The following is a 9264-nucleotide window of genomic DNA, read 5'->3' on the forward strand; positions in this document are numbered from 1 at the left end:
GTGCCACCAGAGCACGATTTCTGTTCTTATCCTGAAGCAAAGTTCTTAACCTGAAGTACTATTTCTGGGTTAGCGGAGTCTGTAACCTGAAGCATATGTAACCTGAAGCGTATGTACCACTGTACAGAGGTACCACTGTAAATGAGACAAAGCTTTGTACAAAAGCATGTACTTTAGGGGAAATGTGTAATAATAATAATAATAGTAATAATAATAATAATAATAATAATAAATGGCAGCAAACTGATATGCAGACGTGGAGAACTGAACCCTAGATTGCAATAATGAGAAACGGAGAGAAACCAAAACTGACAGAATTGCCCATCCCCATTCAGGAATGAGATGCATTTAACCCCTGTGCTCCGTGTATTGACTTACATATTAGAAAAATTAAGAGCCCATGGGAAGTTGTCCTTGCTGTCTAACAGCTCTCTTGGCCTCATGGTCCTTTTAATACTGAACTCAGATGGTGGCTGCCAAGAGGACTGGATCCAGAACAGGGTCACTGTGAAACAAGAGGGAGGTTATCAGCGTGCTCCCAAGGGACAATGCGACAACTGCACACACACACACACACACACACACACACACACGGACAACATACAAGTCTTGTGGCACTTGAACAGCTCCCTTATTGTTCGAAACCCACTTCCTGCCCAGGCCCTTCTCCTCCCCCCCCCTCCTCAAGCCCTTTCTTCCTCTTCTCTTAAAATAAACATTGCAAATAATGCCCTTTAGGTTGTGCAATGCTCTTCCAGCCCTCCCGATGCCTTCCTGCAGAGAAGGCAGATGTCTGGGGAGAAGTCTGGCATCAGCACCCACCGTTCATCTGCCACATCCCGAGAGGAGAGGGGAACGAAGCCAGTAATCCCTCCAGGGGTGGCATCCAGCCTTCTGCCCGTGGATTGTCGGCAGGAAATGATGTGTTTGCAGAGCGTGATCAGTGCCAACTTGAAAAGGCAGGTGATCCCATCTTCAGGGTTTGAGAGATCGACGTGTGCATAGCAAGGCAGCCAAAAAAATAAATGTGGAGGTGAAATGACGGAAGATGGCTTTTTCCTATCTCCACTCTGCTGTCACACACCAAGGGTACCTCCAGTCTGCCGGTATTTTCCAAGAGGGATTAAAGTGCATCAGGGGAGCTGGTGTGGCAATAGTGGCCAGGCTAGGATCTGGGAGAAGAGGACTCAAATCCCCAGTCAGCCAAGAAGCTCACTGTACTTAGGCCAGTCCACTCTCTCTCAGCCTAATCTCCCTTGCAGGGTTGTTGTGATGATAAACTGGGGAGGGGGAGAACTAAGTATGCCACCTCCTTGAGCTCCTTGGAGGAAAGATGGAATATAAATGCAAGAACAGCAACAACAGTCAAGTTCATGAGTTTAAAGTGGATTAAAGGGCTATGCTCAATAAATGCTCTTGAGAGCAGGGGACGCCAGACTTTTTGAGGTTTGGAACGTGACCGGGAAATGCATTGAAAAGTATGAGATCAAAAAATCTTAGAATGGTAGAACTGGAAGGGATCTCATCTAGTCCAACCTGCCGCAATGCAGGAATCCTGCCCACCTGGGATGAATGAATGAATGAATGAGGAATGGGAAGGTGTGTAAGCTGGGTTGAATTAGATGGCTCAGTTGGTAGAGCATGAGGCTCTAAATCTCAGGGTTATGGGTATCAGCCCCACATTGAGAAAAAGATTCCTTCCCTTCAAGGGGTTGGGCTAAATGACTCTGTGTCAGCTTTGTGCAAACAAATCCAGATGAGTGCTCAGTAAATAGATCATAAGGAGGAGCCCCTGGTAATGTCACCAGGGCCCTCTCTTGTGCATCGCCATAATGTAGGGCTGATTTTCCAGGACATGTTCTGGAATTCACCTCCGAAAATGGCGTCCTGGAGTATTTTTCGCAAATGTCCTGGAAAACCAGGAATGGGGGTTAAACCGTGCCAAAAATGCCTAAGAAAAGCTCCCAAACTCAGAAATTCTTGTAGCATTTGCTAAACAAAGCTCAGCAACTTTGGTTCCCATAAAAAACAAAACAAAAACAAAAAGAACTCAACAACTTTGGGCAAAAAAATAAATAAAAGCTCAACAACTCTGTCCTGATTTTCACTTTTGAGCTATGGCAAACCTACCATAATTCTCACTTCAGATACTCCTGGCCTCTTTCCAAACTGAATCTTTTTAATGTACTGAGCTGAATGCTAGAACAATAGGATCCAGAATGCAGCAGTCTGATTAGTCCGCAGGAGCCACCCAATCCAGCTCCAGGTGGAAGTGAACCAGCGACCTGATTGGACTGCAGGAGCAGCCAATCAGGCTTCTGGAGGAAGTGAATCCACAACCTGATTGGCCTACAGGAGCAGCCCGTAATTAGCCAATCACGCAGGGCCCATTGTGTAAATAATGTATATATAGCTAGACATTTTGGGGAAAGTTTCATTTGTTGCTCCTACGAGCTTTATAAAGAATATGAAATTCACACTCAACTCCCAGTATATTTCAATCTTCCTTACAGTCTCTCCTCCCATTTGACTTCTGTTAATGTTTGGATTCAACATCCCTTTCTATCCCCCATTAAATTCTTATAAATAGGGACAAGGCTGCAGCAGTGAGCCACTAGGGACTCTTCCTGATTAAGCCCCACAGTTCCCCATTCTGAGACATGGATGGGGAATAAGTGGTCCTCTTAGATGTGACTGGACTCTTCTCTCTCATCAGATGCCACCAGCATGGCCAATGATCAGGGATGATGGGAGGTGGAGTTTATCAGCATCTGAAGGGCCACAAATTCCTCACTCTGTTCTGAGATATGCAGCATGAATTAATTACTGGCCGGCTACGGCTTCAGTGTCAGGCCAGCGTTTTCCTCTTTCTCACCTGCCCCCATCTTGCTTTGCTGAAGAGTTCTGTTGGATGCAAAAGCTTGCACACTATTTTATTACATTTTGGTTTAGTTCTATAAAGGGGCTTTAGGGAGGGGGCTCAAACTAAAGTGGCTGTTTAGCCCTTAGCCCACCTCTTCCTCTGCTTGGGTCACTTCTGCATCTTACATTCAGTGCACTATTATACCACTCTAAACCAAATAACCCTGGGAAATGTAGCTTGTTTATGGCGCTGAGAGTGGTTAGGAGACCCTTATTCCCCTCACAGAGTCACAGTTTTCCAGATCTCTCTCTTAAGAGGGAGAGACTGTTAAACCACTCTGAACTGTGTCACTGCGAGGGGAATATGGGTCTCCTAAGCCCTCTCATTTCCCAGTAGAATCATAGAATCATAGAGTTGGAAGAGACCACAAGGGCCATCGAGTCCAACCCCCTGCCAAGCAGTAGTGATGTATGGAAGTGAGAGCTGGACCATAAAGAAGGCTGATCGCTGAAGAATTGATGCTTTTGAATTATGGTGCTGGAGGAGACTCTTGAGAGTCCCATGGACTGCAAGAAGATCAAACCTCTCCATTCTTAAGGAAATCAGCCCTGAGTGCTCACTGGAAGCACAGATCATGAAGCTGAGGCTCCAATACTTTGGCCACCTCATGAGAAGAGAAGACTCCCTGGAAAAGACCCTGATGTTGGGTAAGATGGAGGGCACAAGGAGAAGGGGACGACAGGGGACGAGATGGTTGGTCAGTGTTCTCGAAGCTACAAACATGAGTCTGACCAAACTGCAGAAGGCAGTGGAAGACAGGAGTGCATGGCGTGCTCTGGTCCATGGAGTCACGAAGAGTCGGACATGACTAAGCGATTAAACAACAACAAGCCCTCTCAGCACCAAGCAATAAACTACAGTTCCCATGATTATTTGGGGGAATCCATGACTCTTTAAAGTAGTAGGATATTGCTTTAAATGTATAGTTCAGATGCAGCCTCAATCTGCATTCCCCAACAAGTGGCATCAATGCATGTAAATTAGCGTATGCATTTTTAAAAATTGTTGTTGGAAATCTGTTTTGTGGACCTATCTGTCCTCCTGAATCAGAGCATTAGTTCCTGCCTGCATTAACAGAGAGGATATTTCACTCTGCACATGCTCAGAAGCACCCCCGTGCCCTTCAGCCAGCATGGAGGGACATGATATGAGCAAAGTGTGCACCTGGAGAGCAAGGAGATGACACAATCCCATTGATGATGCTTCCCCATGGATGGCACCATGGAATCCTGGTATTGTAATATGGTTCAATGGGGTACAGGATCCCGGCCTGTAAAACATCAAGCTCCGGGAAGCTGACATTTTAAATAACAACAACAATCTTTATTACCGTCCAGAGACCCAACAAAACATTACAAATCAATACACAGTTCATACAGCCTACCTCCATGTTAATCAAGCATTTTGTTTAGAATATATGGCTCATTTGTTATTGCAACCACAGATAAAAACTTTGCCACTGCTAACGTTCTAGCTTTTGTCCGGTCTTCCAGTAGGAACCTGACATATAGTGAGCCAGTTCAGCCCTGGCCTGCTCATATTTTGCACAATACAACAAAATATGATTTATGGAATCGATGTCTTGAGCACATGAGCAAAGTCTGTCCTGGTAGGGAACTCCTCTCAACCTGCCATCCAACACTGCAGAAGGAAAGACATTTAGCCTGGCTTTGGTGAAAAGCCTTCGGTAGTTTGGTACTGTCAGGTTTTTGATGTAAGATGTTAACTTAAAGACATACCTATATTGAACTCCTGCTGCCAGCGGACTACAGACTGTGTGTGATCGAGATCGCAAGTCACTGTGTGCATTGTCCCATAATCTTTGCTTTAAAACCTTTTGGACGCCTTCATAACCCAGGTAATACAGTTGGGGGGGGTGACAGACCAATAGAGGTGGCTTTTGTAGCCATGGTTTTCTGCCATTTGCTGACAAATTCCTCATTGGTCAGATGTTGGTACAGACCCTTCCCTAGATTAAACACTGAAATCCTGAGCCAATGTTTTAGGGCAGCCCACCACACTCTAGCTGAAATTGGGCATTCACCAGCTTCCAACAGAAGTACGGAGTTGGGGACGCAGTTAGGTACCTGCAACAGAGATCGTATAAATTTTGCCTGAAAGCCATCTAGCTTTGGCAGGTCCCCATTATGCCAGACATTTGCTGCATACAGGAGTTGGGAAACGGGCTTTGCGTTGAAAACCCTTAAGGCCGCTGGAACATACTTGCCGCCCTTTGTGAAGAAGAATCTATGTATGGCTAGCTTTGTAATCTCCGCCTTTTGAAGGGAGGTTTGCCAATGTTGCTTCCAAGATCCTGTATGATGGAATGTGAGTCCTAGGTAACTGAAGTATTTTACCTGTTCAAGGTTATGGCCACCCAGCACCCATTTTGAGTGGGAGAATCTTCTTTCGAAGACTAAAATTTTAGATTTTTCATAATTAAGGGATAAACCATTTCCAGAACAGTAATCAGAAAATTTCCTCAACAGATAATTCAAACCCAGTCTGGAACGTGAGATGATGGCCGCGTCATCAGCATATAACAACAGAGGGGTCCTTCTCATTCCTATTTTTGGAATGTGTCCATCTGGTTCCATTAAGTTCTCTTCTAGGTCATTTAAGAATAGACAAAACAAATGTGGGGGCCAAAATACAACCCTGTCTCACCCCCCTAGTCATCTCAATGCTGTTCAATAGCTGTCCCTGTCGACCGCATCGGACCTGCAGTTTGGTTCCATTGTACAGGGCTTTTATGAGAAAGAGAAGTCATTTGTCCTGCAAAATCAGACTTAATTTGGACCATAGCTGGAATCTGGGGATGGAGTCAAATGCTGATTTCAGATCCATAAAGGCCACGAAGAGTTTACCCTGTAGAGGCCTGGTATACTTCTCAGCTAGGAAGGACAGCATTAGACAGTGGTCTGAAGCTGCCTGGGCTTCAGATAGTATATTATGTTCATTTAGAAAAGTTGTCAGTTTGCTACTGAGGAAATGGGCATACAGCTTCCCAATTATTGAGAGCAGGCTAATTGGCCTATAATTGGAAGGTACATTTGGGTGGCCTCTCTTAAAGATTGGAACTACTATAGCATGTTTCCAGCTATATGGTACCTTACCCGAGTTATTTACTACCGTAAAGAGTGCTGCCAGAAGCGGAGCCCACCAGTGCTTGTTTGATGCAATCAACTCTGCTGGGATAAAGTCTTTCCCCGGAGCCTTTCCACTCTTCAGATTCCCAATTAATGTACAGACTTCCTCCACAGTAACCAGCCTCCAATTAGGGAGCAGTGACAATTCTGCCCTGTCATCCTCCTGTAAGCTGGAAGGGAGGTTTGGATTTTCCATAAATATATTTCTGAAGTGATTCTCCCAAACCTGAGCTGGAATGACATAGCTGGGGGCTGAGGAACTATTTTTCATTGAGTCGGAGACCAGTTGCCAAAAGAGTTTAGTTTCATTGTTTAGTGAGGCATTCAATAGCAGGGACCAGGAATTTTGTTCGGACTGCCTTTTTTTTGAGGCCAAAAGGGCTTTATACTCTTTTTTGATTTTGAAATAAGATGGAGGTAAGTAGTTTAATCCAGCGTTTCTATAGGCCAAATAAGCGTTCCTTAAGGCTTCCTTCTTTGTGTGGCACTCTTGGTCAAACCACCCTTTTGCAGTGTGTAGCTTGCTGGCTGAGTTTATGTTAACCGAAACCACATCCTGCAAGGACTCAATGAGATTTTTGTAAACCGTCAGAGAGGAGTCTATTGATAGATTGTTTATTATAATTGATCTTAACTTAATTGCAGTTTGTGAATTCAATCTATTCTCAACTGCAGTTGCTATCTCAGGTGTCCATTTTTTCCTACGCAATGCTGAATAATTTGCTTTATGTATGACCTCATGTTCTATGTGAGAGCGCTGAATTGAATTTTGGCCAGGAGTGGAGATGATTAGAGGTAGGTGGTCACTTTCAGTCCTATTATCTATGGTGAATTTTTTAATTGATTCGAAGGCCTCTCTGTTAGTGAGGCAGTAGTCTACTGTGCTGGCTCCATTTGTATTTATGAATGTGTACTCGCCTTCTCTGTCCCAGGGGATTGCCCCATTAGCAATGATGAGGTCAAGGCTTATTTGTAAAAAAGCCAGGCAGAATCCGGCATAGTTGATTTGGCAATCTTTCGAATGTCTATGTGGGGGTGGGTTTAGAAAGAGGGCGCTATTTTCCTTTAGATCTTTTAATATTGGGAATTTTATTTCCAGGCTATCATCATTTGAGCCTATTCTGGCATTCATATCTCCCATTAGGTAAAAAGGCGATCCAGGGTGCCTAATTTGTAGGGAATAAAGGAAACTATGGAATTTACGCCACGTACTCTCTATCTGTGTTTGCACTGTATATGGTGGGATATAAACTGAAACAAGAATGATACTCTTGGATTCCACATGCAAAGTGATGCCCAGTGCCAGCTGCTCGAAAACTGAGCACTCAGTAACTTGTGACGCCAATTGAGTGGAAACCAGAGTTACTAGGCCCCCCCTCGGTCATCCCCTTCCGAGCAGTTTAGAGGCCTTGATTTCATAGGCGTCGTAACCGTCGAAAACTATGTTGTCAGTTGCCCAAGTTTCCTGCAGCACTATTATGTCAAACCCCGTTATATATTCACGAAATGGCTCGTCCCCTAGTTTGTTGGCCCAACCCGCTATGTTCCATGAGATGAAGTTAAGGCTGCTCGTTCCATAACTGGCTTGGCTTCATTGTGATGGGGAAATTGTTATCAGCTCTCCCACTGGTTCGGAAATGATGCAACCGTTCTTAGGATATGCACGGTGTTGTGGTTCTCGGGGTTGATTTGCAGCATTTTCCCAATTTCCCGGCATCGACGGTGTTTTATGAATTGCTGGGACCATCGGGGGGGTCTCCGTCAAAGACAATTACAGTAAATCTGTCTCTGGCTTTCTATGTGTCCCATTTCCCTTGGGCCTTTTGGCTAAGATCAAGTGTAGTATCTGTTCTTATCAGTTTAATATCTGATATGTCCTCCATTTGAGGACTATATATTAAATAAATAAATGGAAGGAAGGTGGGGGACCACATGGCAAATAGGGAAATGTTCTAGGAAGCACATATGGAAAGCAAACACAGGATGGAAAGCTAGGAAGCAGATGGTAACACACACAGACACAGCCTCTAATACCAGGGTCACCCAACAACATGTGTAGGTAAGGCTTATTATGAGAGGAGTGGGGAGGGAGAGAGATTCCAATTCAGCAAATGTGGGCCTTGATCCAGCCAAAGTTAAGATGATAAAGACTTCATAAAGAGCCCTGCTGAATTGAAATCAGCACGGGGACAAACGGAAGAGGATGCCTTTGCTCCAGTGTGGCTCCCCTTTATTGCACACATAACCCCGCCAGCAGCATACGAATCGATATGGCTAATTTGACCCTACAACCCCTCCCCCCTCTCACGCAAACAAAATTCACTGCAGTCAACCCAATGCAACCGACCAGGCCCTGGGCTCCCCAATCTCGCTTACCGCCAATGAATACTGACAAATGGATGGATGAAGAACCTATTCATGTGACGCTGGCATAAAAGCCCTTCACACACACTATGTAAAAGAAGGAAAATTTAGGGGGTTGGACTAGATGACCCTTAGGTCCCTCTGACTCTAAGATTCTACAATCCCCCCTTGGGCATAGCCAAGGGGGACAGGGCGGCAGCTGCTTCCCTAAATCAAGTAAATCAATAAAAATACTTAGTTAACTGAGGTTCTGCCCCCCCCCCAACATAAAGCCTGTCTATGACCATGATCCCCTTCTTTCTCCCCAATCTCTCTCCCCACCTATTTTCTCCCCCTACTTCATATTGTCTATAACATTAGTATCTCATTTAATGTAATTGATCTGTAGAAAGGATTCTATGAATTGAAAACAGAGACGCTGTATGTACTTTTGCTCCCCAATAAAAGATTTTAATCAAAAAAATTTAAAAATAAATAAATAAATAGTCCTGCTGGATCAGCTACAGTAAGCCCACAACTTATTTGGGGATTATGTTCCGGGATCACGCCGAAAGCCAAAATCACACATAGTGAAAACACATTGGGTTCAATGGCAGGCGGGATTGCCAAACTCCCTTTTTCCTGGACACACCCACCCTCTTTCTGCCCTCTTTTAACTGTTTTAAATTTTTATTTTGCCAAGTGCGCCAAAATCTGCTCACATGTTAAGTCGTGGTCTTCCTGCATCTCAGGAGCAGGGCACCATTTCCAACCTGAGGGGCACATATACGTACTCATGTGCAACCGTCCTGGGGACACGTGTCAGTGGCGAACAGGATGAGAGGTTAA

The 9264-nt window shown here is 44.7% G+C and overlaps 1 protein-coding gene and 1 long non-coding RNA gene across 2 annotated transcripts in view; one reads left to right on the plus strand and one right to left on the minus strand.

Annotated features, from left to right (window-relative positions):
- Nucleotides 1–9264, plus strand: part of ARHGEF15 (Rho guanine nucleotide exchange factor 15) — a 289598-nt gene that overhangs the window by 217434 nt on the left and 62900 nt on the right. The gene's annotated exons all lie outside the window — the stretch shown is intronic.
- The window catches only part of LOC310829135, a 175909-nt gene that overhangs the window by 98107 nt on the left and 68538 nt on the right, over nucleotides 1–9264 (minus strand). The gene's annotated exons all lie outside the window — the stretch shown is intronic.

The sequence above is a fragment of the Podarcis gaigeae genome (assembly GCF_964106915.1).
Source record: "Podarcis gaigeae genome assembly, chromosome: 13".
In the NCBI taxonomy this organism is placed as follows: Eukaryota; Metazoa; Chordata; class Lepidosauria; order Squamata; family Lacertidae; genus Podarcis; species Podarcis gaigeae.